Consider the following 10,450-nt stretch of genomic DNA (forward strand, 5'->3'; position numbering starts at 1 on the left):
GACTTCAGTCCGTTATCTGGGACATGTGGTCTCCAGAAATGGAGTTCGGACTGACCCTGAGAAGATTTCGGCCCTTAAAACATGGCCTGTCCCACAGACCCTGCGAGAGTTAAAGTCGTTCCTTGGTTTTGCTGGGTATTATAGAAGGTTCGTTAAGGGGTATTCCAGCATTGTGAAACCTCTCCACAACTTAACTTCAGGGTACCCACCTAGCCACAAGAAATCAAAAGTAAACGCAAGACAAAGTGCACATCAGTACCATGACCCAAAAGACCCTTTCGGAGGTCGCTGGACGCCAGCTTGCCAGGAAGCCTTCGAGTCAGTCATCCAAAGTCTCACCACTGCCCCTGTACTTGCCTTCGCTGACCCCCAGAAACCCTATATACTGCACACCGACGCCAGTACCACCGGGCTTGGTGCTGTATTGTATCAGGAGCAAGAGGGACAACTTAGAGTCATAGGCTATGCAAGTAGAGGGCTGTCACGGAGCGAAAATCGCTATCCAGCGCACAAGTTGGAGTTTCTGGCGCTCAAGTGGTCAGTTACAGAAAAGTTCAGCGACTATCTCTACGGCAACCACTTCACTGTTGTAACGGATAGTAATCCGCTGACTTACATTCTGACTTCAGCAAAACTTGACGCAACTAGCTATAGGTGGCTAGCAGCACTGTCCACATTCTCTTTCAAACTTCTCTATCGTCCAGGGAAGCAGAATGGAGATGCGGATGGATTATCACGCAGACCACACGGAGGGCTAGCGGACGACCTGAAATCACAAAAAGAGATTGAACGCATACAACAGTTCACTCAAGATCACCTTTGTGATCCAGACAACATCAATGCTGTAAATCAGTCTGTGGTGAAAGCAATCTGTGAGAGGCAGTTCACCTACAGCGTCAGTCCTGACAATGAAAGAGAGGCAGATGCAGATTGTGTTGCCTTGGTGGAGGTGCTTGCTGTGTCTCCTAGTGCTGTACCTGATAGCTATGGGCAAGAGGAACAGTTTGGAGGTCTGCCAACCATTCCCCATCTAACTGAGGCAGAGCTGGCAGACGAGCAAAGAGCCGATCAGTGTATAAAGCATGTTATTTCTCAGATCGAATATGGGGACACACCACCTCCAACCGTGCGCACACAGTTCCCTGAGCTTCCACTGCTCCTCCGAGAGCTTAACCGTCTTGAGCTCCGCAACAATGTCTTGTACCGGCGACGCCAAGAGAGGTCCCAGAAAACCTACCAGCTTGTACTTCCAGCTGAGCTTCGCAACACAGTTCTCACCAGCCTGCATGACCATATGGGTCACATGGGAGTCGACCGTACACTGGACCTTGTAAGGTCAAGATTTTATTGGCCAAGGATGGCTTTGGACGTGGAAAGGAAAGTGAAGACGTGTGGCAGGTGCGTGCGGAGGAAGGCACGGCCTGAAAGAGCGGCCCCCTTGGTCAACATTAATACGACACGACCTCTTGAACTCTTGTGCATGGACTTCTTGTCCCTGGAAGCTGACAGGAGTGGAACCAAAGATATATTGGTGATCACGGACCACTTCACTAAATTTGCAGTTGCTATCCCAACACCTAATCAAAAGGCCCGCACAGTGGCAAGGTGTCTGTGGGAGAACTTTATGGTACACTATGGCATCCCAGAAAAATTGCATAGTGACCAGGGTCCAGATTTCGAGTCCCGCACAATCAAGGAGCTCTGTCGGGTGGCTGGTATCCACAAGGTGAGGACAACCCCATACCATCCTAGGGGCAATCCTGTGGAACGATTTAATCGTACCTTGCTTGATATGTTGGGAACTCTCCGTGATCAAGATAAGTCCTGTTGGCGTGACCATGTAAGACCCCTGGTCCACGCTTATAACTGCACCAGGAATGAAGTGACTGGTTTCTCCCCGTACGAACTGATGTTCGGACGCCAACCTCGGTTGCCAGTTGACCTTGCATTCAACCTGCCAGTGCAAGAGGAACAACACTCATCTCACTCTGAATATGTGCAAAAACTCAAGTCACGTCTCAAAGAAAGCTACAAGTTAGCTATGGACAAGGCTGCAAAGATGGCTCACAAGAACAAAATGAGGTTTGACACACATGTAACTGCATCAGACTTGGAAGCTGGAGATCGGGTATTGGTCAGGAATGTCCGTATCCGGGGCAAACATAAGATTTCAGACAAGTGGGAACACACTGTGCATGTAGTGGTGAGAAGGGCAGGCAACCTCCCAGTATATACAGTTAAGCCTGAAAACAAAGATGGTCCCCTAAGAACACTACACCGGGATCTGTTGCTGCCATGTGGCTACCTACCTGTGGAGGAAAGCAGTGAGCATGTACAGAAGCCAGTGTCACGCAGGCCAAGAACCCGTGCAAATCCAGCGCTAGAGGAAGAGAACTCCTCAGACGAAGAAGATGATTTGCTCATTCCTGTTTGGTTGAGTTCCCCTGTCCACACAGTGAGTGAGAGTCCTGTAAATGTTCCTGATATTGACAACCCACCTGTTTTTGACAGCCAATCTGATTTTGGCAACATACCTGATATGCCTAACAGTACTACAGATGATACTGAGTACTTATCTACCAATGGAGTCACACCGACCGAACAAGTGGATGAAGTAACCTTAACTGAAACTGACTCACCTGTTGATGACCCAGACGTCCAAGAAAGGCAACTTCCATTTCAGGAGGCTGGCACCAGAGGTGCGAATTCTGAGGAGAGAGTGGAGGAGATAGTCCCAGTGGATACAAGGGAAAACATGGATACAAATGATTCTGTAAGGAGATCTGAGAGAAACCGTCGTCCGCCACGACGGCTTGACTATACGGAGCTAGGCAATCCTCTGATCACTGCAGCAAAATCATTCTTGCAAGGACTGTCTTCAGCTTGGGCCGATGTCATCAGTGATGGTGAAGAGCCTGCTTCGCCCTCTTCCTTGACCCGTCAAATAATCATCATTTAACTGTCTACCATGCACAGGGACGTGCATGAGTTCAGGAGGGGAGGGTGTAGCCCAGATGAAAAATATCATACTTATTCTCTTTATATTAACTGTCCACATCAACAAGCGTCGTATTTCCTATGACCATTGAATGCACCTCTCAGTTCACCCCACGTGAGGGCACCTAGCTCAGCAACCAATCAGAGCCTACCCAGGCCGCATTGACCCTGTCAGCCAGGAAGTGAGGTGAAGGTGCATGATGCTCCCGGGTTTTTCTCATCTCAGCAAGAGGAGTGGAGGCATCTACTACTCAAACTGAGAAATCCACGGACAAAAGAGAGGAAAACTCAGGATTGAGAGGAAGGAAAGCCAGCCTACTTACCTGCTGGAAGTCCGGAGTCGAGTGGCTGGATGAAGGAGAGAGGCAACGTCGGTAAGACGAGTGTTATTCTGATGGAAAAAACTTGTAGAGACTTACCGTCGCGATCATGCTAATGCTAGCTCGGTGTCTCACAGGCTAACCACTCACTTTTCATCCGGAGAGCTGCTGCAATTCCAACGCCAGTGTGTGTTGGGCTTTTGTGAAACAGAGCAACGGTGAGCAACATGTTCTTAGCTGCTCTAAAGCTAAATTTTGTCAGTTCACTGTGAGTTTAAAGTAATCTAGAGGGTAATTTTTAGTGCATTTCTCTCTCACGAATAGGCCTATAGTGTGGAGAAATTAAGCACACTGCTTTAATGCCTCTGAACTGAACTCACATGTATATTTTGTTGCTTATTTGCACATAGTTCTGAATTTGTTATGGTGTATTGTATTTTGAGTGTCAATGGTTACTTACCATAAGTATTGTTTAATTAATGTTTACATGAATAGAGAAATATTTGAGCAACTTAGATGTTTAGTTCTCATATTTGATATGCTTGAAAATTGAATGTTGTACAACAGAACTGTGAGATTTGATAAGATTTAAGATGTTGATGCAATGAATATGAGGTGATGCAATATTTTGATTTTGTATTTTAACCTTAAACAATGCATCTGAAACAGACTGATTAGAATGTACATTTTATGACCTGGATTATAGGTCAGGTTTTTTGGAGAGGACGGAAAAGTCCAAGGACCAGGACGATATTCTGGTTGTGATAGATGGCGAGCCAACCACTTTGAGGACGATCTACCCCAAAGAAGATACACACCACACACTCATACATTCCAGTTACATTCACAAGGACCTTTGAAGTTGGCTATCGCCAGCTTAACTCTAAATTCTTAAAGGGCCCCAACGAGTACTTTTATTTTGTTGAGTGTGCACACTATTTATTTTATTTTATACTTTATCTGTACAAATTGGACAAATACCTGTTATACTTTGTAACAATACAAGAGTGGCTACTCAAAAGTTAACATTGTGTCCAGGTCATTATTGCTGCTCAATACTTTGGCTCCATACGAATTTGGTGTCTTCTGATTCTGGCCAGGGTCTTATTACGAGCCCAAGTAATTATTGCGCTGTAATTCACCTTTATACCTTAAAGTTGGTTACACACAGAAAAGAAGCTCAGACACCAGCGAGGGAGGATAAGAAAGACAGACGCAACAACATTGTCATCCCCTATGTAGCCGGTGTATCAGAAAAACTCAGGAGAGTTTTCTCCAAGCATGACATCCCGGTGTATTTCAGACCCAGCAACACGCTCAGACAAAAACTGGTTCACCCGAAAGACAAAACTCCAAAACACAAACTTAACAATGTGGTGTATGCTGTACAGTGCAGCGAGGAATGCCCAGACCTCTACATTGGAGAGACCAAACAGCCACTTCACAAGCGCATGGCACAACACAGAAGAGCCACCTCCACAGGACAAGACTCAGCAGTCCATCTGCATCTTAAGGATAAAGGACACTCTTTCGCGGATGCCAATGTTCACATTTTGGACAGAGAGGACAGATGGTTTGAAAGAGGAGTGAAAGAAGCCATCTATGTCCACTGTGAGCGACAATCTTTGAACAGAGGCGGGGGTTTACGACACCAACTGTCTGCCATCTATAATCCAGTTTTGAGATCCCTCCCCAGACACCTTAACGCCCACTCACATCCTGGGCCATCTGATCTCAGGAATTCGCATGATAAGGTGGGGCCAGGTTTAACAATGAGCTCACCCGAAACCCTGGCTGATTGGGACCCACACCCAGTTTCACACCTTGGCTCAGGCGATTAGAGGATCATCAGGGGGTCCTTTTGTCCCTCTGCGAGGGGATACTCCCACTAGGTTTAAATCTGGGACTCCCCACCATTTGACCTTAGAACTGAAGAAGCTTCTCGGATGAGAGGTGAAACATCTTCAAGCAACTTAAAGAAGTCCAGACGCTTTTCTTTGCAAGCTCCTTTGACTACGATGACCTGGATGACTGAGAACCTTCACAGACAACAAGATTTAAAGAACTGCAGGCCTCACTCTACTCAGATAAGGTCAGTGTTCACGAACAATAATAACTAGACTGGGCAAAAATGGAAAGTTCAGGACGTGAAAACAACAACAAAAAAGACTAATGTCACATTTGCTGAAAAAATATCTTAACGAAAAACTTTTTGTGCATATAGTGTAAGCTATTTAAGTATAAAAACAAAGCTGAAACTTGTGAGACTTCATTAGAGGTGCAAGCCTCACAGCAGATGCCATTGTGTCAAAGTAACTGATGATAAAAAACTAAAATATATGAATATAATAATATATTCACACAATAATAATATATGATTTTCCCGGCCTGGTCTTTTATAGCATATAAGAAAATCATGTACAAAGACTGATGCTGCAAAAGTAAAGCAGAGCAAAGTTATAGAGGTTTTATTAGAGACATAGTTAGGAGTTTTGCAATTTGGCATCATTTGTAACAGCTGATATTTCTTCAGTATTGAACAGCAGAAATTAGGCTTTCTTGTCAGAGTCATATTTAGTAAAAAAGCAAAACAAAACAAAACAGTGGCCTTTAAATGTATCAAAGATATGTATGGGCAGAAATCTGTGCCATCAGAAACTGAATTTGAATAAGTTCAATTTGAATTTGAATTGCTCCGATTGAATCTGAATTGTAACTTGAATAAATGCTTTTGAAAACTGAATTTGAATTAGTCTAATTTGAAATTGAATTTATGGTTTGAAAATGATCATCACTAAATTGAAATTGAATTTATATTTTGAAAATGAATTGATTTGCTTTGAAACTGCATTTTATCCTTTAAAAATTCAGCTCCCGAATAATTTCAGTTTCACTTCTCACCATTCAGTTTCAGTTCTACAATTCAATTTCAGTTCCAAAATTCAGTTTTTTGGAACTTACATCTGGTTCCGGTTCAAGCGCAGATTAATAGAACTACGTTTTACTAGCGGACCGAAAGTGTTACTGACGGGAATCTACAGCGTCTTGAGCTGAATTAAGACTTCAGAAGTCATTCGTCATGTCGAATGACCAGCGGATAAACTCTCAGGTTGGTAATAAATGTACTACATGTATAAGAACAAGCGTCATGTTAACAAATGATAGCCGTAAGGTAACTGTTATGCTTATTGTAGCTGTTAGCTAAAAACGCTAATTTAGCGTAGTTTGCCCTGAATTCAGCTTTGACAAACAAATATGATCGACTGTTTCTAGTAGAATTCCAAAGTTGTCATCTTGGACCCTCTCAGAGTGTCACGGGCTGCGACGGCAGACCGTGGAGTTGTAGAGAAAGTAGGGCCCAAACGCGAGACTCAAGTGAAGGACAGTGGATTTATTTATGGCGAGTGGACAGAAACGACAACTATATACAATTCAAGCACTGTGACTCCTGTGGCGATTCCTCCAAGAATCCCACACAGTGCACGTGTCCATAGCAGTGAAAAGGTGACAACTCCAAAAACCCGATTCCACTCTGTGATTTCCCCTCGTGACGACGTTCCTGACTCCCGACTCCTGGTGACACAAAAACACACACAGCTCAGCAGGCAGCCTTTAGTAGCGACGCCGATCACAACACACTAATCTACGGAGGTACTTAACAGGTTCGACTTAGTATAATCCCGCGCCGACTGGGGCTCCGCCACCTTCTTAAATAAGGCGCCCCTCATGAAGCCATCAGCTGCAGCTGGTGAGGGCTAATGGGCGGCAGGTGCGGCAGTCCCCAGTGCGGGAACACTTCCGGGTCGCAGTCCCCTCAGCGACCCCAAAACATCCGGGAGCACCCAGGGAGAAAGGACAAAAAGGGAGAGAAAACCACCATAACATATGGAAAAACATATACAAGAAATACATGAGCTCTGGGTCATCAGACCCAGACCATGACAGTACCCCCCCTCCAAGGGTCGGCACCCGACGACCCAAAAAAACCCCCAAAAAAAAAACCAAAAACAAAAGCCACAGCACAACCAACCCAGGGCGGGCGGCGGGGGTCCAGGACGGAGGGCCCCAAAACCTCTCCGTCAAAACCAGCCAACAAAAAAGAAAAAAACAAGTTCAATAGTCCAACCACTTCCCTAGTGGCAGCAACAGTTCTGGCGGCCGACCCAGTGGACAGCAAAACAGGCGAAGCCCGCTGTGGGTCAGGCAGTGGTGGAAAAATAGTTCAGGCGGCCTACCTCGGGTCCAGTGGCAGCAACAGAGCACGTCAGGTGGCCTGCCACGGATCCGGTGGTGCTGCATCTCCAGCGGGCGGCCACGGGTCCGGTGGCGGCGGCGTTGCTGCTCCCGCCTCAGCACAACCCACGATTCCCGATGTACCGGCCGGGCTGCTGGACGTGGCGGCCGGGCTGCAGGACGTGGCGGCCGGGCTGCAGGACGTGGCGGCCCTTCCGGCACGCCAACCTCCAGCTCTGGCTCAGCGGATCCCTCCGGACCTCCGAGCTCCTCCGGTGGCAGCGCGGGCTCACCAGGCTTGCTGAGCCCCTCTGCTGGCCACGCCGGTCCCTCCGGCTCGTTGAGGTCCGCCAGCAGCGGTGCGGGCTTCTCAGTGGGTGGCTCGCTGAGCTGCTCCGGCTCACAGTGCTCCTCCGGCATTAGCTCGCTGGGGTCCCCCGGCTCACCGTGCTCCTTCGGCATGCCGAGCTCCTCCAGCATTAGCTCGCTGAGCTCCACAGCTGGCGGCGCAGGTCCCTCCTTCAGCGGCGGTGCAGGCTCGCCGAGCTCCGGCAGCGCGAGCTCCTTCCGCTCGCTGAGCTCCGGCTCGGGCGGCGCGAGCTCCTCCGGCTCGCTGAGCTCCGGCTCGGGCAGCGCGAGCTCCTCCCGCTCGCTGAGCTCCGGCAGCGCGAGCTCCTCCCGCTCGCTGAGCTCCGGCAGCGCGAGCTCCTCCCGCTCGCTGAGCTCCGGCTCGGGGAGCTCCTCCCGCTCGCTGAGCTCCGGCTCGGGCAGCGCGAGCGGAAGGAGCTCGCTGAGCTCCGGCTCGGGCAGCGCGAGCTCCTACCGCTCGCCGAGCTCCTCTGCAGGCTCCTCTGCAGGCGGCGAGGGCTCCTCTCGCTCGCCGAGCCCCTCCGGCTGCATTGCAGCTATGGATGGTCGAGCCGGTGGCGTAGATGGTAATACGGCATCCGCAGGCGGTGGAGATGATGGTAAAGTAGGTGATGTGGACAGTGAAGCCGAGAGAGCTGCGCTCATAGTAGACTGATGGGACGCTGGTGGAGTGGGTCCAGCCGGTGTATCGACCTCCGACCCAATCGGCTGAGGAGAAGTCAGGGAACCTGGCGGTGGTGAGGCGCGCCGGCGGTGTGAACGTCGCTTTCCAAACGATGCCGGGGCCGGCATGTCCGACTGAGGTTCCACCAGCCGACCGGGCAGGACAGCAGCTGCGTGGTTTCGAGCTGTCGGTCCTTCGTCTGCTGACTCAACAGATGCCGCGGGGGTAAGTGGAGATGTGGTGAGGTGCAGAGAGCGTGGGAACCGTTTCCCCCGCAATGGAGGGTCCAACAAGTGAGCTGCAAGCGACGGTGGGGAAGCTCCTTGCCTATGAAAAAAGAAACAGGCAGCAAGGGCTCCCAGGGAGGTCGCCACATCCGCCTCACCCGGACAGCCCAAACCAAAAAGCTCAAAGCTGGAACTTGCCCTCAGTACGGTTATAATCGAAATTAATCTCTTAATGTCCAAAAAGCTCACAGAAAAGGTGGTTGAAGACAGGAAAGTATCAAAAAATACGACCTGTATGTGTCTCTTATGTGGATCTGCCGCCTGGATAATGCTCCGACAGTAATTCCAGAGCTGGGCGAGGGAGCCCTCCTGTGAGACGGTCCTTGAGTCCGCTGGGCCCATAATGGCGGGATTATTCTGTCACGGGCTGCGACGGCAGACCGTGGAGTTGTAGAGAAAGTAGGGCCCAAACGCGAGACTCAAGTGAAGGACAGTGGATTTATTTATGGCGAGTGGACAGAAACGACAACTATATACAATTCAAGCACTGTGACTCCTGTGGCGATTCCTCCAAGAATCCCACACAGTGCACGTGTCCATAGCAGTGAAAAGGTGACAACTCCAAAAACCCAATTCCACTCTGTGATTTCCCCTCGTGACGACGTTCCTGACTCCCGACTCCTGGTGACACAAAAACACACACAGCTCAGCAGGCAGCCTTTAGTAGCGAAGCCGATCACAACACACTAATCTACGGAGGTACTTAACAGGTTCGACTTAGTATAATCCCGCGCCGACTGGGGCTCCGCCACCTTCTTAAATAAGGCGCCCCTCATGAAGCCATCAGCTGCAGCTGGTGAGGGCTAATGGGCGGCAGGTGCGGCAGTCCCCAGTGCGGGAACACTTCCGGGTCGCAGTCCCCTCAGCGACCCCAAAACATCCGGGAGCACCCAGGGAGAAAGGACAAAAAGGGAGAGAAAACCACCATAACATATGGAAAAACATATACAAGAAATACATGAGCTCTGGGTCATCAGACCCAGACCATGACACAGAGTACCCCCTCTGTATGCTTGCAGAGACCCCTACAGTAGGGAAACATGCAAAACGGTGTCCAAACCTTTGTATTTTAGCTTTATTTATGTCTTACACAGCATCCAAACTCTTTAGCTAACTTAATAACTTTAGCTAAAGTGAATAGTTAGTCTAATTCATTAGTGCAGCATTACTGGGTCACCTCTGTTTGAAGTGATATAATATGATATACAACTATCACTGTGTTTAACTACCATAATAATTCTTAGGGTACTGAGTGCATGCTTAATTAGATATATTTTTTAAACATACTGCTCCATTACTATGTTTGACAGGCTGAAGTTGTCGGGTCACCTCCTAAATCGACCATCTTTTACAGGTGTTTTGTGCCAGAAATGGAGTGTCCACTGAAGACTGAAGATACTGAATCTCTACGCCTTGCCATTGATGGTAAATGGTAAATGGCCTGTATTTATATAGCGCTTTTCTAGTCCCTAAGGACCCCAAAGCGCTTTACACAACCTGTCATCCACCCATTCACACACACATTCACACACTGGTGATGGCAAGCTACAATGTAGCCACAGCCACCCTGGGGCGCACTG

General features: G+C 48.7%; 1 long non-coding RNA gene and 1 pseudogene across 1 annotated transcript; both read right to left on the reverse strand.

Annotated features, from left to right (window-relative positions):
* Positions 1-6,688: 6,688 nt before the first annotated feature.
* LOC147314360 (uncharacterized) lies at positions 6,689-7,254 on the reverse strand. Its single transcript, XR_015124845.1, has 2 exons — positions 6,978-7,254; positions 6,689-6,890 (listed from the first exon to the last, which is right to left on the reverse strand). It is a non-coding gene; the product is annotated as an uncharacterized LOC147314360 (long non-coding RNA).
* Positions 7,255-7,329: 75 nt separating this feature from the next.
* On the reverse strand, positions 7,330-9,212 carry LOC147314361 (uncharacterized; annotated as a pseudogene).
* Positions 9,213-10,450: the final 1,238 nt, after the last annotated feature.

Source organism: Aulonocara sp. 'chitande type north' Nkhata Bay, linkage group LG14 (genome assembly GCF_057382095.1).
Source record: "Aulonocara sp. 'chitande type north' Nkhata Bay isolate Kocher_YH1m ecotype deep benthic linkage group LG14, A_spYH_male_GT1.1, whole genome shotgun sequence".
NCBI classification, from domain to species: Eukaryota; Metazoa; Chordata; class Actinopteri; order Cichliformes; family Cichlidae; genus Aulonocara; species Aulonocara sp. 'chitande type north' Nkhata Bay.